The 8,251-nt window shown below is 52.4% G+C and overlaps 1 pseudogene across 1 annotated transcript; it reads left to right on the top strand.

Moving 5' to 3' along the window:
- Nucleotides 1-539: 539 nt before the first annotated feature.
- Nucleotides 540-1,802, top strand: LOC310890582 (olfactory receptor 14C36-like; annotated as a pseudogene). Its single transcript has one exon. The product of its transcript is annotated as an olfactory receptor 14C36-like (transcript).
- The last annotated feature ends 6,449 nt before the right edge of the window (nt 1,803-8,251 follow it).

Below are 8,251 nucleotides of genomic sequence, written 5' to 3'. Positions count from 1 at the left end.
CTTTTTTGGATTCTGTACTTTCAGATTCCTGCAGTGGAGGGGAATCTGAGTGAATCTGAGCACAGAGCTTGTCGGATGGGTCTGTGAGCATGGACAGGGGGGAGATGTGGGGACATAGAAGGAGCTCCCAGCAGAAGCACAGGCAGGCAGCAGGGACATGGGCAGGCGGTGAGAGGGAGTTGCTGCCAGAAATGCTGTGCGAGGGAGGGCTCAGGCACCTCCCTGCCAGCCCCTGCAGGGCAGGCGCCTTCCCTGGGACACCCCCTGCTCTCCTCTGCCACCAGCACAGCCTCTGCCCTCAAGCCCCCGCTGTCCCCAGCAGGAGCTGCCTCCTCTGCAGGCAGAGCTGCAGCACAGGAGGGTGTGCTGAGTGTCCGTCTGTCCCTCCCTGGCCTTGCCTCCCCTGGCAGCAGCACGCTGCCATTCCTGCTGGCTTCTCCACCTGGCCGTGCTGCTGCTGCTCTTGTTCCCAGGCTGCCTGGGGATGGGGGTTTCACCTGCCCATGGAGTGAGCCCTCGGGGTGTTTGGGGAAGGGGAGTACGGGGACAGGGTGAGGGGTCTGGAGATGGGCACTTGGAGCCTGGATTCCTCTGCCCTCAGCAGCGTTCAAGCTCTTCTCAGGACAACCTCCTTTGTGCAATTGTCCTGCAGTCAGAGATGCCAGCACAGAGCAGCTGAATCCGATGTGGGAAAGGGCTCTGCCAACTGTCTGTGTGCAACTGGGCAAGTGCTTTGAGGGGCTTAATTAAGAAATTGAAATGGTTTTTCTCAGATAACTCTGATATATTATTACTGTATTTCTGTTCCTTTGGCAGGACCCCATGCCCAAAAGCAGGAAATGCCCAACATCAGCTCCATCACCGAGTTCCTCCTGCTGGCATTCGCAGACACGCGGGAGCTGCAGCTCCTGCACTTCGGGCTCTTCCTGGGCATCTACCTGGCTGCCCTCCTGGGCAACGGCCTCATCCTCACCGCCGTAGCCTGCGACCACCGCCTCCACACCCCCATGTACTTCTTCCTCCTCAACCTCGCCCTCCTCGACCTGGGCTGCATCTCCACCACTCTGCCCAAAGCCATGGCCAATGCCCTCTGGGACACCAGGGCCATCTCCTATCAAGGGTGTGCTGCACAGGTCTTCTTTTCTGTGTTCTTGCTTGGAGCAGAGTATTCCGTTCTCACCATCATGGCCTACGACCGCTACGTTGCCATCTGCAAGCCCCTGCACTACGGGAGCCTCGTGGGCAGCAGAGCTTGTGCCCAGATGGCAGCAGCTGCCTGGGGCAGTGGCTTTCTCCATGCTGTCCTGCACACGGCCACTACATTTTCCCTGCCCCTCTGCCAAGGCAATGCTGTGGACCAGTTCTTCTGTGAAATCCCCTAGATCCTCAAGCTCTCCTGCTCAGATGCCTACCTCAGGGAAGTTGGGGCACTTGTGTGTAGTGTTTCTTTAGCTTCTGGCTGTTTTGTTTTCATTGTGGTGTCCTATGTGCAGATCTTCAGGGCAGTGCTGAGGATGCCCTCTGAGCAGGGCCGGCACAAAGTCTTTTCCACGTGCCTCCCTCACCTGGCTGTGGTCTCTATGACTGTTAGCACTGGCTTGTTTGGCTACCTGAAACCTCCCTCCATCACCTCCCAATCCGTGGACCTGGTGGTTGGAGTTCTGTACTAGGTGGTGCCTCCAATGCTGAACCCCCTCATCTACAGCATGAGGAACAAGGAGCTCAAGAATGCACTGTGGAAATTAATGACTAGATGTTTTTCGGAAGCAATAAATTTCCATTCTACCTCTGCAGTTGACTAATAATGTCAATGACTACAAGAACTAATATTATATATATATAATTATATTTGTGTGTGTTTGTTTATTTATGAGTGTTTTCATTACAGGACTTTCTTTGATTTAATCTGTCTAAAGTTGGCCATTAAAATGATATGATTCATCTCATTTCTTTTACTGTATGTACCTGTCGAGTATAGCTCAGACACTCTGTACACGAGTAGCCAAGCCCTCTGTCAATTTAAACAAAAGAAAGGAGCCTGCACTGCCTTCCTTGTGTGACGTCCTTCCTCTGAGAGCTGCTCTGGCTCTGCAGGGGCAGTGCCATGTGCAGGGCTGCAGAGGAAAAGAGTCCCATCCCAGCAGCACGGCCAGGGAGCACCAGCGCTTGGGGCATGCCGAGCTGCTCTCTTGCCACTGCCCCCCTCTGGTGCTGAGCCCTGCTGGTGGGGTCAGGCCCGGCTGCTCCTGTAGCTTGGTGCCAGTGCTGCTGTGGGGCTGTGCTGGGACTGCAGGCAGGGACAGGCAGTGGGCACGGCAGTGGCACAGCCGGCCTGCGCTGCAGCACTTCCCTCCTAAGGGGGGATCTCCTCCAAGGTGGACTGACCACAGCTCAAGGGCTCAATCTGCTGTGAGCAGGCAGAGGAGAGCTCTGCAGCCCCAGGGCACGCAGCAGCCCCAGTCAAGGAGCCTGGCGAGTGATTTGACTGCAAGGTCCCTCCTGCCCTAGCACCTCCCAGAACTGGCACGGCACTGGCTCCTGTGTGTCAGAGAGGCTGGGAGCCCAGGAGGTGTGCCATGGGCTGGAAGGATCACAACCAGATCACTTCTACCTGGGCAGATTCTGGGCCAAAAAGGGGGTGTTTTGTAGGTGTGGTATTATGAGCTCAGTGGTGCCTCAGAAGCTCCAAGTCCAGTAGGAAGCTAATGGCTGTTAAGTGGCCTGTGAGGTGACTTTTTTCTGAAGCAGCTGACAGGTCATCCCTTGGCTCCTGGCTGGGATCTGTGCCTTTAGGCTCACATCTGCTGGTCTCCATGATGGGACACCAGATGCATCTGCTTTGCACACAGTTTTTGAGATCCTCTCTTCCTAAGTGGGCCCCATAGGGGAAGAGGTCTTGAACAGGTGTTGTCATGTCTGAGGTTTCAGCATTTGCCTAACTCATCCTTCAGGGCTGCTTTCAGTTTTCTACACAGAGGGGACCACTGACTCCTACATGCCTGGGGGAACATAAAGCCTGCAGGAGGGCCTGCAAAAATTTACCCTGTCCGTATGAACCAAAACTGCAGGTAGGAACCACACTTTTGTGGTGTTGCAGAGCTGCTGGGCACATTGTGCAGGGTGCTCCTACAGCCTTTGTGTCCTTCTCTGTGCTGGCTTGGGAGCTGCTTCTTTCTCAGGAGCAGAGTAGCCGACAGAGGTGAGACAGATACTCTGAGTTCATGAAAGCCATCAGAAAGCTGCCCCTAAGAAGATGACTGATATGGGGAAGTCAGGAGAAGCCTGGCCAGGAGAGATGTGAGATCTGGGGGAGGGAAGAAGATCTTGGCCAGCAGAAGCTAATGATTTTGGAGAGGTAAGAATGCTCAGGTAATGTTGATCCCACCATAAAGCTGACTTAAAGCAGTCATGTGAGGCCCTATTTTAACCTGTAACATTAATACCCTAATCGAAATGCCACTCCACACCCTGACAGGAATCCACTGCTCTAAGTTTTGACCACAATATCCATTGAAGCCAAAATTAGTCCATAATGTCATTTACATTACCTTTACTCTCTTGCTCACCCTGATCCCTGCCCTTAACATTAGCATTTAAATGCTCTAATAAAATCTAGTATTCTTGCAGACCTAAACAAAATGCTAAACCAAAGAGCTTGCACATACCCTAACCACAGACCTGACACCCCAAGCACAACACCAAACCCTCCCACTAAATATTTGATTAAGCTCTCACACAGAAATGTTTGCCGTAGTCCCTAATGCCATACATGAACAACTGACATCCAAACCCTGTCCTCCTGTGCATTGACCTCCTCTCCTTCAGACCCTCTCCTAACCCGCAATGTTAGGTTCTTGTTCCCTTGAAGCAGGGCAGGAACCATGAGGTTGCCGTGCAGTACCATTGCATTCACCGATGAGTGTGAGGGGCCATGGATCTGATCAGCTTGTGGGCCACAAAGAGGAGATGGGTGGGAATGCTCTGCTGAGCTCAGCTCTGCCTCAGGATCTCCTGTCCCAGCAGGAGGAATGGGACTGGGGCAGTGACGGGGAGGTCACTTCTGTCTCTGCAGCTGATAGGGCAGCAGCAGGAACGTGTCACGCAAAGGGACTGTGAGGTCCCTTGTGTCTGGAGGTGGCAGGTCACCCTTGGCTTCTCCCTGGGATGTGCACTTTGGGGCTGCCATCTGCCAGTGGCCCTGCTAGGCCAGCAGAAGGCCCCTGCTTGGCATGCTGCCTGTGGGATCCCCTCTGCCTCCATCCCCAGGAGGACCCAGACACAAAGAAGGCCCGCAGAGGGGTTGTCCTGTCCCTTCTGCTTGAGGCCAGGACTGGACAGCAGGAGGCACAAGGCTTGGCTGTGTCTAGCCAAGAGGCTGCAAGGCCAGCAGCAGGCCCAGGCCTTGGGAGATGCTGCTGAGGTGACTTCTGTCTGCTTGGCTGACAGGCCGCAAGGAGCCTGATGGGTTGGGATGCCTACTTCAGGAGTGGTTTCCACCCTGATGGAGCTTTCTTTGGTAGTAGGAAAGAGAAGGAGAGAAAAAACTGTCAGAAGGTGCACCTTGGAAGGTTGGCACTGGCCATGAGGAGGAAGAAATGTCCAGGGGAACAACTGCTCTTGCTCCTAGAGCCTGAGGAAAAGAAGACATTAAGTGCCTTTACCTCATCTCTTGTCACCAGGTTTCCCCCACATCCAGTAAAGGATGGTGATTCTCCTTAATCCTCCTTTATTAACATATCAACACATTTTTATTTTTTTATCTTGCCTTGCACAAAAATTGGTCCCTCAGATAGCTTGGGGTGGAGAGGACAGAGGCCTCTGACAAGGCTGAGAGTCCCAACAGGACCCAGGTCTTTGTGTCCATGGCTCTGGCTGTTGTCTCTGCCACTGAGGCCTAGGAGGAGACAGCTTATCGGTAAAGCACCAGGGCCTCATTGCCTCCTCGCCCCCACCCATGAACCAGGCAGGGCTCATACCATTCTCCTGCACTTGGCCATGCACATCCCCATCTCCTCCTGCCCCAGGAAGAGCCCTGAGCAGTGTGTGAAGGGAAAGGATCTCCCTTTGCAGGGGCTGGGGGTCAAGGCCTGGCCCTTGTCCTTGGTGAAACACATCCAGTTTGGAAAAGTGACATCAGGGTCAACTTCACATTGTCTTTCTCTATTTGTCCTCACTGCCTCCAATGCTCTGCTCTAACGAGATATCCCTAGCTGGAAGGGGATGAGTCCCCAAAGTGGGGCAAGCTGATGGGTTCTGCCTCAGCCTTTGGAAGTGTCCTGCTCTTGAGTCTTTCAGGCTGAGTTTTCCACACATGACCTAGGATGGTAAATGGATGTTTAGGTGTCTACTAGGAAGAAGGGAGAGTGTCTTGGGATCCCAATGGCCATTTCAAATTTAGGTCTATCCCAAGAAACCGTTGAAGAATGAATTTGCCTTGAAGGGATTTCCTGTGCTGGGCTGGGCTGCAGTTTCAAGGAGAAACACCACTGCTGGCAGTGGAGGTGCCCGGGAAACATCACCTGTCCCCACCTTATCCACCAACGGGCTCTGGTCTCCTGCAGGTCCCTTCAGACAGCTTCCATAAAGGGAATTACTCTAAATGCACCAGAGCCTCTGGAGGCCTAATGATTTCATTGAAAGCAGAACCAGGAAATGGGATTTCAAGGAAATATTTCAAATGTGAGTAAACTTCTCTGAAGACCTTGGCACTGGTTGCTTATGGTCAGACAGCAAAGCTCTGCCTCAGTACCCACTATTTTCTTCAGTACTTAAGTCATAAAGCAACTACTCATTACCTCAAATGATTCAATCCCTTCCGTAAAATGTCACACAGTGTAGTTTCTCTCATGAAGAAATAGGCATTTTCAGGATGTATTTTCATCACAGAAAAAGAAATACTGGTGTTCACCTGTACTTGCATTGTCATCGCTTTGTCTATCATGGTGTGCTCCCTCATCTCCCAGGTACATCCACCTGTCTTGATTTAACAGTCCATGTTGAATGTCCCCTTTCCAGCTGCGTGTCTGGACCTATGCACTTCCCATGGTTCTCCTGGCTTGCCCTCCCCTTCCTCCTGGATCACTCAGACCGCCCTCACCAACCCAGGTGCTGCTTTGAGCTTCAGGGAGTTGAAGCTTGCCCATCTACCTGAAGTCTGTCTAACTGTGTCCTTAGAAAGCTGATCATCATTTATCATTGAATTAATATCATATGGATTAGTTCTAATCTTAACACTTATAATTTCCCGTCTATCAGTATAAAAGACTTCTGGTCCAGTCATCCTTTTGGGAACATAAACCTCACAGGAGGCATACAGGATGAGGAGCTTGCTTTGCTTTTGGAAGATTGCTGCATGTTTTCCTGTTGTTTGGTTTGAAATAAGGAGAAACCCTTCTGCGCCTGTGTGCATCCAGGTCTCTAAGGCAAGCAGGAGGGAGCTGGTGCAAAGGAGCTGTAACATCCAGCTGCAGACTTCTGTGCCAAAGTCTGGTGGAAGGAGAAGTGATGCAAGCGCCAAAGAGAGAAATGTCAGGGCTGGGGTGGTGAGGAGCAAGGTTCTCCATGCAGTGTCAGACCCCAAGAGTCTGCTTTTCCTCCCAATACAGGTCTCCAAAGGAGACACCCTGAATCAGTATCAGTTAGAGAATAATGCTCCAAACTGAAATTCAACTAAACACATCCTTTAAGATGAGAAAAGATTTTTTTCAGGTGCTTCTTGATATCTTCCTCCTCAACTACACCATGAAAGCTCTCCAATTAGCTGTACAAGTCTTGAAGACATGAAGAAAATTCTTGGAGAGATATGTCTGCTTAGGACGTTCTGCATTTTAATGAGGTCCATGGTGTATTTTGGTGCTCAGTCTATGAAGCTCAGGTACTGAGAGGAGAATGATGTAACCGCTTGAGAAGGTAAAGTCAGAAGGAAAAGTTGAAGTGACTTGGAGTATTAATGGGCCCCACTGAGGGCTGTTCCTAACAAAGCCTCCCCAGGGACTTGTTAGGGCACATAATTGGAGGCCATGATTGCAGACAGGCAAAGCGCTGTGCTGAGAAAAGTCTTGGTTGGTTTTGGTGAAGCAGAAGGGCCAAGGCCTGAGCCCAGCGCCTGGGAGGGGAGATCCTGCACCTCCACGTCTGGCTCAGGGCTCTTCTTGGGGTCTGTATGATGTGGTGGGCAGTGTGATGCCACGAGAAGAACTTCATTATGGCACCTCCCCACCCCTGCACAGGGTATCAAGGAAGCAGTGAGGCCCCATTGCAATGACTATATCTCGTCTCCTCACAAGCTCTAGCTGAAGGGACAAAAACGTCAGGGCTGTTGGGGCCTTCCATTCCTGCCAGCACCCTCTGCCTTCTCCTCTGCAGGCTTTCCTATGCTGTTCCACACATTGCCCTATTTCCTTGAAGCCTGCAGACACCCATCTCTGTCCACCACCTTGCTCTCATCCCGGCATTTCCGTCATTTCACCCATGTCTATTCAACCTTAACCAGCTGTTCCTTGAAACTCAAAGCCATGGTGTGATCACAGATACTCTTTGGGTGACCTCTGTCACTACAGCACTACACTTTGAGGGATATTTTTTCCTCTATGTGGCCAGTGCCAACCTTCCAAGGTGCACTTTGTGGCAGTTTTTCTCTCCTGCTCTTTCCTACTACCAAAAAAAGCTCCATCAGGGTGGCAATCACTCCTGAAGTAGGCATCCCAACCCACCAGGCTCCTTGCAGCCTGTCAGCCAAGCACACAGAAGTCACCTCAGCAGCATCTCCCAAGGCCTGGGCCTGCTGCTGGCCTTGCAGCTTCTTGGCTAGACACAGCCAAGCCTTGGGCCTCCTGCTGTCCAGTTGTGGACTCAAGCAGAAGGGACAGGACAACCCCTGTGCGGGCCTTCTTTGTGTCTGGGTCCTCCTGGGGATGGAGGCAGAGGGGATCCCACAGGCAGCATGCCAAGCAGGGGCCTTCTGCTGGCCTAGCAGGGCCACTGGCAGATGGCAGCCCCAAAGTGCCCATCGCAGGGAGAAGCCAAGAGTGACCTGCCACCTCCAGACACAAGGGACCTCACAGTCCCTTTGCGTGACACGTTCCTGCTGCTGCCCTATCAGCTGCAGAGACAGAAGTGACCTCCCAGTCACTGCCCCAGTCCCATTCCTCCTGCTGGGGCAGGAGATCCTGAGGCAGAGCTGAGCTCAGCAGAGCATTCCCACCCATCTCCTCCTTGTGGCCCACAAGCTGATCAGATCCATGGCCCCTCA

The sequence above is a fragment of the Anser anser genome (assembly GCF_964211835.1).
Source record: "Anser anser genome assembly, contig: HAP1_SCAFFOLD_32, whole genome shotgun sequence".
Classification (NCBI taxonomy): Eukaryota; Metazoa; Chordata; class Aves; order Anseriformes; family Anatidae; genus Anser; species Anser anser.
Note: the sequence above shows the minus strand (reverse complement) of the source record. Positions and strands in the feature narration are given on the sequence as shown.